The sequence below is a fragment of the Protopterus annectens genome, chromosome 7.part1 (genome assembly GCF_019279795.1).
Source record: "Protopterus annectens isolate FY-2018-M chromosome 7.part1, PAN1.0, whole genome shotgun sequence".
Classification (NCBI taxonomy): domain Eukaryota; kingdom Metazoa; phylum Chordata; order Ceratodontiformes; family Protopteridae; genus Protopterus; species Protopterus annectens.
This window is the reverse complement of record NC_056740.1, coordinates 2,291,030-2,304,634: the sequence shown is the minus strand read 5'-3', so window position 1 is coordinate 2,304,634 and position 13,605 is coordinate 2,291,030.

Genomic DNA, 13,605 nt, shown 5'->3' with positions numbered 1-13,605 from the left:
CTCAGTCATACATATAATTCATATGAGCTCCAGTGTTATAAATACTTATTGCTATTTGTAGTTATTTACATTATTTTATTTTTTTATAAAAGTGAGTGGGCAAGCATTGCTCTGGCTCTATAATTGTGTAGACTGAGCAACCATAATTGTACTGATACTCACAGTTACACATGTAATATATCTCTGATATCCTGTGTATGCTCCATACACTTGCTATAGATAGTTATTCCTATATGTAAGTATTTTTATACTGTTAATGTTTATATAAAGTAAAGTGGAACATCAGTAAGAAAAGTTTGGCCTTAGCTGGATTAGAACCCAGGCTCACCTATTATATAACCCTTAACTTACTCCTGCAACAGGAAAACTAGGCAGCAGTTGTATATTTTCACATTTATTACTACCTATGTATGCTGATCACTGCACAATGCCACTTAGTGTGTTTATGCAGTGGCAAACCATAAAGGATACAGTGTATCTGTTTTGAAATTTTCTATTGTCTGCTTCCTGTCTGCAGTTGTTCTGGACCTGCAGGTGTTGGGAACTGTTGCTGACCATCACACAGTGCTGCTTAATGGGTTTGCATGACGGCAAGCAAAAAATGCAAGAATGTATCCATTTTGAAATTGACTACTGTCTGCTTCCTGTCTGAAGGTGTTATGTCTGTTTCATGTATGGGCCATTAGTCCAGGTTTGCATGAAGTTAAGGGATGCACAAACCTGACAGGAAAAGTTCACCTTGTTTTATCCTTGTAAGCAGTGTTTATTATGTTTTACCCTTAAAAGATAATGTGGGACATGAACCATGATCCACAGATAGTACATACCATGGGGTTTATCATGCTTGGCAGGTGTGCTACACACACACACACACACACACACACACACACACACACACACACACACACACACACACACACACACTAGATTCACTGGTATAATTTATGTAGTTTTTATCACAGAAGTACACTACATGTAATTTATTTGATTTATCTGTTTCACTTTGTTTCTGCTAAGTCCTACACAGTGGGAATAATAATATTAAAAAAATAAACAACATCACAAAATAAAATTTAGTACGCATTAAATAAGATTTGTAGATAAGTCTGGATTTGAACTGTCACACCAATAAACCTACAAAATACAGCACATGCATTTTAACCCTCTTTGCCACAGAAAGAGCTTTGTAGCAGGAATGCCAATCTTTGTGCAACAGTACTAACAAGACATATAATACTTGTATTCTCTCAGTTGTTTGTACATGTATTTATTACAGATTTAGTGCAATGACTGATCACACAACCATTTATGAGTATTGTTTGTAACAATGCAGCTCTGTCCACTCTTTCAATGGAGTTAATTCTTCTCTTATCTGAGCAGTAAACTCAGACATGCAGTCTGTAAGGCATTTTTTATCATTGTCCTTAAAATGTATGAGGATATTAAATGGCAATAATACACAGTTTTCAACAAAGGCAGGGAGTTTGAATATTAGTGAACAGAAACTGAGAAATGTGTACTGTTTACTTACATTTAAATCTTTGATAAAATTACTTTTACACTTTGTAAGTGTAGACTGGGTGACACACCCTTTTCAGGTAAGGGAGTCTGAATTGTTATTGTGTTTTCCTTGTCCTTACCTGTAATTATTCGCAGTTGCAATCCATTAGCACTAACACCGAGGGAGTGCCTGCACTATGTTTACACCTGCAACATGGAGCCAAGATTTTGAGAATCAGCAGTTCTAATGAGTTTACATCTGATTTGCATGTTCACCATGCTCACAGGCCTGAATCTTTGCCATAAAAAGGTAAACATGTGGCTGCACAGGCTAGAAGGTACAAAAAAGAGAATGTAATGTGACAGTAAGTGCTTTCGTGGGCACATATACACCCACTTCTTCAGACTGTTCAACAAAACTAATACACCACATTTAAATAGCTAACAAGATAAGCACATGATGGTCAGATGTTTAAAAAGGTCCAATGGGACTTAGAAAACAATCAAACAACATATAATTAAAATACAGCTTATAAAAATGTTTAAACACAGATATAGTATAAAATCTAAAATTATCAATAAACAATATGTTCCTTAATTACATTAGTTTATACAAAATGCACATTCCAAAGGTAAAAATAACATTCTAAAGATAAAAATGCTATCTCATCAAATTTCTTAGTTTTAGAATGCAAGCTATTGAGCATGTATTATTTTACCCTGGGTATTTGAAGGCATCTAATCTGAGCTGCCAATATAATTCTTGTTGCTCTAGCCATAAAGAAAATGATCCTCCCCTAATATGAGAACAGATCTGGTCAATAATCATGAAGGAGAATGAATGGATAGGGTTATTAAGTATATGCTTAGCTAATGCATTCTCAGCTTTCCTGTTCCTAATAGCATATTGATGTTCATATATGCACTCCTTAAGTTTCTTATCTTTCCTACCTATATAGAAACCTAAGCAGGAATTACACTTAGCTAAGTGCACACACCCCTTGGAATTGCAGTTATACCTCCCCTTGCAAACAATATTTGCATTATTAACTTAGCACAAGGACCCAGTATCTATGAATCTGCAAAAATTGCAGGCTTCACATTTAAAAATACTCTTAGTCCTCGGGGTTTGTAACATGTTGTTACCTAAGAGGTACTTCAAATTGCTGCTCATCCTAAATACAATATTAGGAGTGAGGGGCAATCTTTTCTGCACATTCTCATCTGCAATAATGAAATTCCAATTTATCTCCAAAATGTTCTTAATATAATACACATCACTACTGAAAGTGGTGATGAATTAGAGAGAAAAGTCAGGCCTATAGTTAACTTGGTCAGTCCTATCCTCCATAAACACACCCAAAGGGGGCTATTACTGTAATTGTTCAAATATAAGCCCTCATCTGTTTTAGAGCCATTCAAAATAGCTCTGAAGTGTCCAGCGCTCCTTTTAGAGGTAATCTCATGAATCAATTTATCTAGAAAATAATCTGGGTAACCTCGGTTCATAAATAGGGTACGTAAAAAATTACATTCCTCTTAAAAATCCACCAAGTTCGAAACCATTCTGGCTGTTTGCTTGACAGTTTGGCCAAGAAGGTTGATGATTTAGCAACCGCTATTGGGAAGAACATTAGAACATCTTCTACAGGTGTTGGAGGTCTGCATCATTCTCTCCCTGCAAATGTATCTACCGAACACCCTCCTTCATCAATGATGAATAATTTGAGTCTAGTCCATGGAAAGGAGAATTTCAATGTGAACCCTGAAAGACCAACGATATTGGGTGATGACTATGGAGGTAATACAGTGCATGAACGGTCATCTTATAGAGACATTCTTTTGAATGATTTAAATATTAATAACTGGCTAAAACCACCTTTGAATTTTAATACCACACAGGAGCTAAATTCAAGTGAAACACTTGTAGTACCCAGTATCTCTGATAACTTAAACTTGTTGGATGCTAAATCCATGAAACTGAAAAGGTTACAGCTAGAGGTACTATATTTCCAGGAGTGTATTAAATGGGACATAGTGCCTAAAGGTTTAAGAAGCTGGTGATACCCTACAGGTTTAGTAGCAGGCACTCCATTCTATAAGGATTTAATAAACTTGTTTAACAAACAGGGCATTGAGCTTTTGAACTGATTCATTGAGCATTATTCTATACAAATAGAGGGGGTTGAGAAAAGAAATAGATACCCTGAATTCTCTGGTAATGGCTGACTCTGATTATAACAGATATAAATATGATTATAATAGAATTTTTTCTAGTATTGATGCCTGCATTGCCAAAGCAAAAAGCATTAAAATCAAAAAACTAAGGAGAGATGAATTGGACTATGCCAATGAGACTGCCTATCCAAAACCCCCCATCTCTCAGCAACCACTTGGTTTCAACCAGGAAGAAGCAGTAGCTGGTTCTAACCAAGGTAACATCAATGGCAACAGACCTGCTTTTGCAGCTCAGGAACCTGCAGGAAAACAAGTTGAGTTACCTCCTCAATGAAGCGAGAGGTTAAACAGCAGGAATGTAAATAATGCTAACTTTAATGTGAATAATGTAAACCTTAATGTGGGAAGTAGCTCGGTTTCTAACAATAATGCACAAAAGAACCAGCAGGGACAAAATTTTCAGCAGGGGAACAACAGAGGCCAACAGAATTATACCAGGCCCATGAACAACAGAAGAAAGGGCAATTGGAATCACTGGCAGAACTGGAGATAGCACCTGAGCAACTTTTTTAGACTTATAATGCTAGCGACTACAGGGTAAGCAATTTCAATCCTATTTCACAAGCTAACAATAATGTGACTGAGAATACACCTAACTATTGTCTTAGAGTTGTTACTAGCTCAATGGGTGATTTCAATGTTTATAATTATTCAGATTTTAATGTTAACTTTTTTTAGTGGATGTTTTGGCCAAAGGGCACACTTTTGTGCCCAGTAAACCTGCTGTTATTTCATGGACAGTTATAGACTTAAAATTGTTTATAAGGAAGTTAAATTTGAAGTTATTTTTTATGTCAGATGCTATACAGGGTGGTGATTTTAACTCTAACTCTGATTGTTTTAGAATTGCCAGTACACCTAATCCAAATACTTTACCTACATTAACAGTATTTGAACAATTATGTGAGCATTACATCAGGAATATGCATCTGTTTAGAAATAATGCTAGAATTAATAACTTAACTAGGAATGACTGGGAATTGATTTATGAAATGAAGAATAGTAGGGTTAAAGTGATTAAACCTGATAAAGGTGGGGGCCTGGTCATAATGAATGAAATACATTATAAGTCATGTATGCAAGAAATGTTGGATACTGACAATTATGATGCAGCTTCCATTAATGAGTTCAATACAGTGTATAGGTATATTAGGATGTATTTAAATGACCTGTTCATAGAAACAAGAACTTCTATCAATATTCTGAATTATCTAACAATATTAGCCCCCTGCATCCCAGTTATTTTTGGGATCCCAAAAATTCATAAAGACCTTAGCAACCCCCCTTTTCAGCCAACAGTTAATGGTCAGAATAGTATAACGTACCCCATGGCTAAATATGTGGACCCCATTCTGAAAAAGTATGTTAGCACTGAGACCCAAATTTGTAAGGATTCCTGGACCTTTTTGGAAAATATTAATGGCCTGAGGTATAATGAGTCTTATAACTTTGCCACAATAGATGTAAAAGACCTTTATACAGTAATACCACAGGAACTTGGTATTGAGTGGGTAACTTAGGTGTTACTTGATAAAAGGATTGACCATGATGAGCACCGACTGATCCAGGAATTTTTGGACATTATTCTTAAGAATAACTTTTTCATGTTCAATGATTCATTTTATATTCAAAGGAAAGGGGTAGCCATAGGGTCACCATGTGGGACTAGCTTCACAAATCCGGTCATGTGTTTTTGGGAGAGGAAATTTGTTCTGGAACATAGGCTATATTCAAATTATTTAGTTTATTATACCCAATATCTGGATGATATATTCCTGATTTTTGAGGGAGGCGCTGACTTTTTTAATGAATTTTTGGTATACATTAATACTACAACTGATTTTTTAAGATTTACCAGTAACTTTCATATGGAGAAAATTGCATACCTGGATATATACTTACAGAAGGACAGGGTTAGACAGAAGTATGTGGCCACCATCCACAGAAGGACATGTACTCAAATTCTTTCCTCCACTTTACCAGCTTACATCCTATGCATCATAAAAAATCCATGGTGAAAGGCCAGCTAGTCAGGGCAGCCAGAATGGTTTCAAAATTGGTGGATTTTAAAGAGGAATGTAATTTTTTATGTACCCTATTTATGAACCAAGGTTAACCAGATTATTTTCTAGATAAATTGATTCATGAGGTTACCTCTAAAAGGAGCGCTGGACACCAGAGCTATTTTGAATGGCTCTAAAACAGATGAGGGCTTATATTTGAACAATTACAGTAATAACCCCCTTTGGGTGTGTTTATGGAAGATAGGACTGACCAAGTTAACCATAGACCTGACTTTTCTCTCTCATTCATCACCACTTTCAGTAGTGGTATGTATTATATTAAGAACATTTTGGAGATAAATTGGAATTTTATTATTGCGGATGAAAATGTGCGGAAAAGATTGCCCCTCACTCCTAATATTGTATTTAGGAGGGGCAGCAATATGAAGTACCGCTTAGGTAACAACATGTTAAAAAACCCCGAGGACTAAGAGTATGTTTAAATGTGAAGCCTGCAATTTTTGCAGATTCATAGATACTGGGTCATTGTGCCAAGTTAATAATACAAATATTGTTTGCAAGGAGAGGTATAACTGCAATTCTAAGGGGTGCGTGTACTTAGCTAAGTATAATTTCTGCTTAGGTTTCTATATAGGTAAGATGAATAGGAAACTTAAGGAGTGCATATATGAACATCAATATGCGATTAGGAACAAGAAAGCTGAGAATGCCTTAGCTAAGCATATACTTAATAACCCTGGCCATTCATTCTCCTTCAGGATTATTGACCAGATCTGTTCTCATATTAGGGGAGGACCATTTTCCTTATGGCTAAAGCAGCAGGGATTATATTGGCAGCTCAGACTAGATGTCTTCAAATACCCAGGGATAAATGATACATGCTCAATAGCTTGCATTCTAAAACTAACAAATTTGATGAGATAGCATTTTTATCTTTAGATTGTTAATTTTACCTTTAGAATGTGCATTTTGTATAAACTAATGTAATTAAGGAATATAGTTTCTTGGTAATTTCAGATTTTATACTATATCTGTATTTAAACATTTTTATAAGCTGTTTTTTAATTATATATTGTTTGATTGTTTTCTAAGTCCCATTGGACCTTTTTAAACACGTGACCATCATGTGCTTATCTTGTTAGTGATTTAAATGTCGTGTATTAGTTTTGTTGAACAGTCTGAAGAAGTGGGTGTATATGTGCCCACGAAAGTGCTTACTGTCACATTAAATTCTCTTATTTGTACCTTCTAGCCTTGGCTATTTTTTTTGTTTTTATAGTAGTTCTACAGTTTGTTTTGTAGTAACATATGGCTTCACAACCTGAAGATGAGGACAGCTGCATATTTTGACAACAGAGAAGAAGATTGCTTTTACTTTGGATTTATCTGCACAAAAGACTACTGATCTTGATAAGGTATGATTGCATTTTTCAATTACATACTAGATTTACATACATTATATATATATATATATATATATATATATATATATATATATATATATATATATATATATATATATATATATATGGTTACACTTCATATTGCCGAAATGCTGAAATATCGAATTTCAGCATTTCAACTGTATAAAGCCAAAACCATCAGATCATCAACACCTCATTTTCATGTAACCACAACATCGAGCACACAGCATACAGCACACAACACACAAACCATAACACCCACACCACAAAACAATGACATACAACACACCACCACATAGCCACACACCTACACTACACAAATGCAGGGGGGGCAAGCCCCCTGCACTCCCCACATGGGAGGTTGTGCTCCCCACACCCCCTACTTATATATATTAACTCCAAGATCGCACAAACAGTAAAAAAAAAAAATCACACACAGCCAACATGCACACTCATACCACCACCTCCCTACCCTAACCCACTCGTACAAGTTACAAAAACACTCATGCACACTCACTCACCTTAAATTGCAGACACCAACTCAGCCAAACACTTCCATAGGAGAATGTAAATGCATAAGCAGGAATTCAACATAGTCCTATTCGCGATTATGCACTTTCGTTATTTTGAGGTTTCGGCTTCATGGACACGAATTGCTGAAATTCGATATTTCAGGAATTTGTGTTTATGGAGTGAAACCATATATATATATATATATATATATATATATATATATATATATATATATATATATATATATACACATTAGGAAATGCAACTTTTATCTGTGTGCACTTCTTAGAAGTTTACTGATGACTTAGCCATTTTTGTCAGGGCATTTTATTTTCTCTGATGCACAGCTTTATTAACTTTCATCACAACTGTTACAAGTATTTTTCTCTTGCACTCTTCTTTATTATTTCAGCAAACTGTAAATGTTCTATATTGTCAATGACACAGGGATGTTAGCTGGACACAGACAAATGACTTTTCTGTGGCAAATTTGTACATATGTTGTGAGACTTTGTTGGAAAGCACTTATAACAATTGACTGATGTGTTAATTCCTTGCTTGGTACAAACTCTCATTTGACTCTTGTTGTGGGGGTGAGGGAGCCAAATTCCATTTGTGTGTTGCCACAACCAAAAACTTTTTTTAAAGAGGTTTGCTTTGTCTTCATTAGTCCTTGCTTTGGATCAAACCTTGGTTTGTGTGTGACTGTGATATATTACAACCACATAACCTTTTGTATTTTAATAACTGAAATTTTATGTTTCTCCAGTGGGTAATACTGAAAAATTAATAATACATGTTATATCTAAGTAGGACTTTTATTTATGTTATATTTATGTGCAGTATCCTTTTTTGCTTTATATCACCTAGGATTATGGCACCCAAGTGTCCCAGTCCTCACAGACTGCCTTCAGTGCCTCTGAGAATGATGTAATTGTCCAAGCATTTTGGTGACATGGTGCCTTTCTGCATGAGAGAGGATGTGGGGATATATCTGGCAGAATTCAGATTTGGAACCAGATAGTGAATGACATCAGTGCTGTTTGGGGGGTGCAGCAAGACATATGATCAGGTGCATAATAGGATCACTGATATGATTTCATGGTCCCGGAGGAGAGCAGCTACAGTGGACTGTGGACAGCTGGCTTCCTGAGGGGAGGCTGCTAAACCTAATACTTTAGTTGGTTTACTATTTCTGGGGGGCCTATTTATAGATTGATACAGTTAACACCATATTCTGGTTCATTACACATGACATGTATATATTGGTAATGGACATATAAAGGCAATAAATCGGTCCTCCTGTGTTATTGTTATTGTGATGGTGATGTCCTTACCTTTTGCTTTACATCTTCCAGGGCCATCCTCCCTAGCAAGTGTGGAGTCATCTGCACATGGTAGGCCAAACATTTTTATTTCAGTACTGATGAGCATTTGACAGAAATATGCATTTATCCATATGTGTGAAGTGGGTGTCAGGACTGTGTGTATATTGCTGTACCGTCTGTGACAGTGGCACCAGTGTTAGTGTGTTAGAATATATTAAATTGTAGTAATATATGTTTTAATTTCTTTCCTGTGTTTGTTGCATATTATCACAGGTGATCCTGACTGTGGAAGTGTAGAACTCTCACCACCTGATGCCGGAGTATCAGCAGACTCTGATGATGATGGTGGCCAAACACAGACACAGTCAGAGGGTGCAGAGGTTGAATCTGACACTGAGGTTGACATTCAATAATCCCCCTTATGTCCATCGGACACAGCCAGTAGGCCTACTCAAACCTATTCCAGTGAGCCCTCAGATATTGGACAGGTAGAAGGTGAGACACTTGATCAGGGTAGTGTGGTTACTGTGGCTTCAGTGACTGTTGACTCTGGACATAGCCAAAGTGTGGGCGAGGTGTTGTGCAGGACGCTTGTTAGGGGTGCTCGGAGGAGGCCTGCTGTCTACTGCCCACCTGATCCTGATGTGTCTTTCTGTGCCACTTGACGTATGTTTAGGGTCATCATGGAGGCACAGACATTCCAATAGGGCCTCTTTGGAAATGCCTAGCATTGCAGATGTGGCACAGGCTGATATGCATGACTGTCTCTACTGTGTTGCATGATTCAATAGATTGGATGAATGACACATTGTAATGGATGATGTCTGTGATGGAACATCTGCTAGGATAGGGACAGCGTCCACATGGACATAGGTCAGCTACATCATCTGATGTTACCAATGTGTCTGTTCCCAGTCCCAGTCCCATAGTGGCACTATTTCCACTACTCCATCAGTGGTTGATGTGTCCACACCCAGACATGGTAGGACGTGGGGTCATGTCATGGGAGTACTCATGTGGACAGATTGTACAACAGATATCAGTGACATTTAGGTAGCAGCAGTGCATCTGACCATGGGCATGGGCATACCAGTGAAACTCCTGGCAGAGCCAGTTCTCACAGTTGGGGATGATGACGATGAACTTCACTTCTGCCAGGCATGGCTCACTCCTGTCTGACTTACCAGGACATAGAGCTAGCACAGAGTTTGGCTGTGTTTTTGCAGATGCTCACACACCAGTTTTAGCTTGACTGCCCATACACACACACACACACACACACACACACACACACACACACACACACACACACACACACACACACACACACACACACACACACATGCACAGACAGTTACATGGTTCAGTCATGAGGCTTATGGCTCATTCTGCCTCAGTGGCCATTTGATACCTTATCAACATTTCTGAATGTCTTTCTTTCTTACTGACACACACTCACTACGTTTTGTGTCAGCCTAGGCCTCCTGCCCACCCCCCACCCCCAACACATACAACACCCTGTGCAAATGATGATAACTGTGTCATATCCTTGCTTTCTATCTTTTGGATTCAGGGATACATACACACATCCCAGTAAATGACCCTGTGGGATATCCCCTCTAGAAACATCTGATACAGTTGAGAGTTGTGCCAGATATGTGAGTTGTGGTAACTGCCTGGGTTGCCGGCAAACACATTCAGGACAAGTCCTTAGCATTACATGACCTGGCAGTTCATGAAGTGGAAGCCGTTTCTATTTATTTACACCGTTCCATGCTCCCCAGGTGGTATGTTGATTTCTACATGGGTGCAGTCTATGAGACCCAAGACGTCAGGGTAGAGCTCCTACATATTTCTGGCCCTATCCTCAGCTGTACAGGAAAAATATATGTAGTCACTGGCATGTTGTAGTATAGCATTCAGGAACTGATGTAGGATCCTGAATGCTGATGCCTGTGACACCTTCAGCATGTCCCCTGTTGGTCTCTGGAAGGTTTATGTAGTTAATATTCTAAGTACTGCACATACCTTAGTCTCCACTGGTATTGGTTCCCCTCAGTTTGCCCTTGCTGTCAGCTGTGGATAGCAGAGGTAGCAGAGTTCCTGTAGTGTGTCTCTGTCCACCCTGTAGCATTGTATAATTTCCACCTCATGCAGACCATGGAAAGTTAAACAGGGTCTAAACACCCTTCTCCTTCTTGGCCAAGGTCTGTTAGCAGCAGCAGCAGCATAGACTTGGGCCTATTGTACATACACATGAATAAGAGCAACAGCAGCCCCAAACATTGTTTCCGTGTAAACTAGTTTTGGTGGCTGTATTCAAATAGGTTTTGGAATTCACAGGGAAAACCTGCATTGAGTCTACACCATTGCTTTATATCTTGCTGAATAGCTCCTCCATCTTGGATTGGTTGATTAGCATACAACTCAGCTGCTTATGCTGTAATTAGCATGCTGATATGTTTACTGTGTTTGTGCATGTAGAGCCAGTTACTGAATGCAAAATGTTGCACTATTGTGTGAGTTTCACGCCGAGTGCACACACAGTATTAGAGGACCATGTAAGCTTTATTGAATATGCTCCATACTTCTTTTTACAGTAGAGAGTTGATTATCTGAAACATCAGTTATCTGAATGCAGCCTTCCAAAGTTTTTGGGTAAGAAAAATCATAAAGTCTGAATATGTGAACATTATATGTATTTTCTTGTGAATATTTTTTAGCTTGTAGCCCACTTGTGTGTGAAAAATATTCTTTGTTTTGCACTAGAATCTCTGAATGGTTGAAAAGTGTATTCCCTGTGTGCAGAAAAAAAGAAGATTTTAGAAGTTTTTTATCCGGTTAAATTATATGTTTGATTATCTGGACTACCTTAGGTCCCAGTTAGTTCAGATAATTGACTCTCTACTTTATGTGTTTTGTTGGGGGAGGTTTGGTGTTGGGGGGTTGGATGGGGGAGTAAGTTGTGTGTACTCAAAGGGCATATATACATGTGTCGATCTGAGAGTTATCAGTAACATATTTATTTTATTTACATTTTTCATACTTTCGTATTATTAGTGCAGGTATGTATTGTGTCCTTGTGGATTGTCCCTGTCTGATGCTATCAGAATATGGCCATTACATGGTTAGGTAAAGGTTGTGGAGACTGCAGACATAATTTTTGCTATTTATATGTGTATGGTATGTTGACCTATGTGGTGATTGCATGTGCTATCCATTGCCTCCTAGCCAGTGCCAGGGCATACTGTGCATGCCTCTATCTGCCAGCACCATCTGCAGCTGGTGGTACTTCCTGAGACTCCTCATGTGTACCTGCTGTTGCTGGCCCTGCCTGTGGTCCATGAAACTGTGGTCCTACCCCTTGCTGTCCTTGATGAAGCTGTTTCCTGAGAATGACACCTTGTAATATGACACAGACTGTAAGCATTTCAGCATAGGTGCCCGCGTAGTACTATAGTGCACCTCTGGCATCTATATTATAAGCACAAAAGCCCTACTAACCACATACTAAAACACTGACACATATTCTGCAAACTGCGAATACACAGAATGCCCTTTGTTTGTTTGTGTCTTTCAGCTTTTCCCAGTTAGGGGTCACCACAGCGGAACTCCGGTCCTCTAATGATTGGCGGTAGATTTTTACGTACTGGCTTGCCGGGCCTAACGCACAACCTTCAACGAAGGAACGGCCATTCACGCATGTCACTACACAGAAGATGGTCTAACTGAGAATCGAACGGGCAACGTCTAACTGTGAGGCGACAACGCTACCGCAGCACCACCACCACATGCCCTAAACCGCAAAATTTAAAAACTTGAACTGTCATAGTTGTCCCACCCCACTACCTGCTACATACTAAACTAAACAAACCACATACATACACTAACCAAAACCCTACTTCTAACCCTAAACCAAACCCTACTTCTAACCCTACACTAAATCTTGCATATGCCACCATGTATGCACTTACCTTAACCCGCACCCTAATCCTAAGTTCCATAACTATCGTACACTTACCTTAAGAAGCTATACCCAAACAAAACTAAATAATCCACACACATACACTTAACAAAACCCTACTTCTAATCCTACACTAAATCTCACAATCATTACTGTCTATGCACTTACCTTAACCCGGACCCTAACCCTAAGGTCTGTAGCTATCGCACACTTACCTTACAGAGCTATACTGCAGAAGGGCCAACCATGACGATTCAATGTTTCAGATTTCACACTTCAGGACGATCTATGTTTTCGTGGTTTGAGGAAGACTTGTCGATGTTTATGTATTCGGGTAAGTACACCTTTATGCTTATAATATAGACCCCACCTCTGGATGTGTCTGGAAACTGTTGTTTGAGCATGGGGCTCATTGTGTCCTTGCTCAATGGTGTTGTGTGGGTTTCTCATGGGTGCTATGAACTAAAGCTCCAATGCATAACCTGCATCCCCCACTAAACGTCCTTGAGGAATGTCACCCCTAAAAAACTGTTGTACAACTCTCAATTGCGCCATATGTGTGAGTCATGGAAACTGTCTGGGTTACCTGCACTGAAACTGTAGATAATCCCATA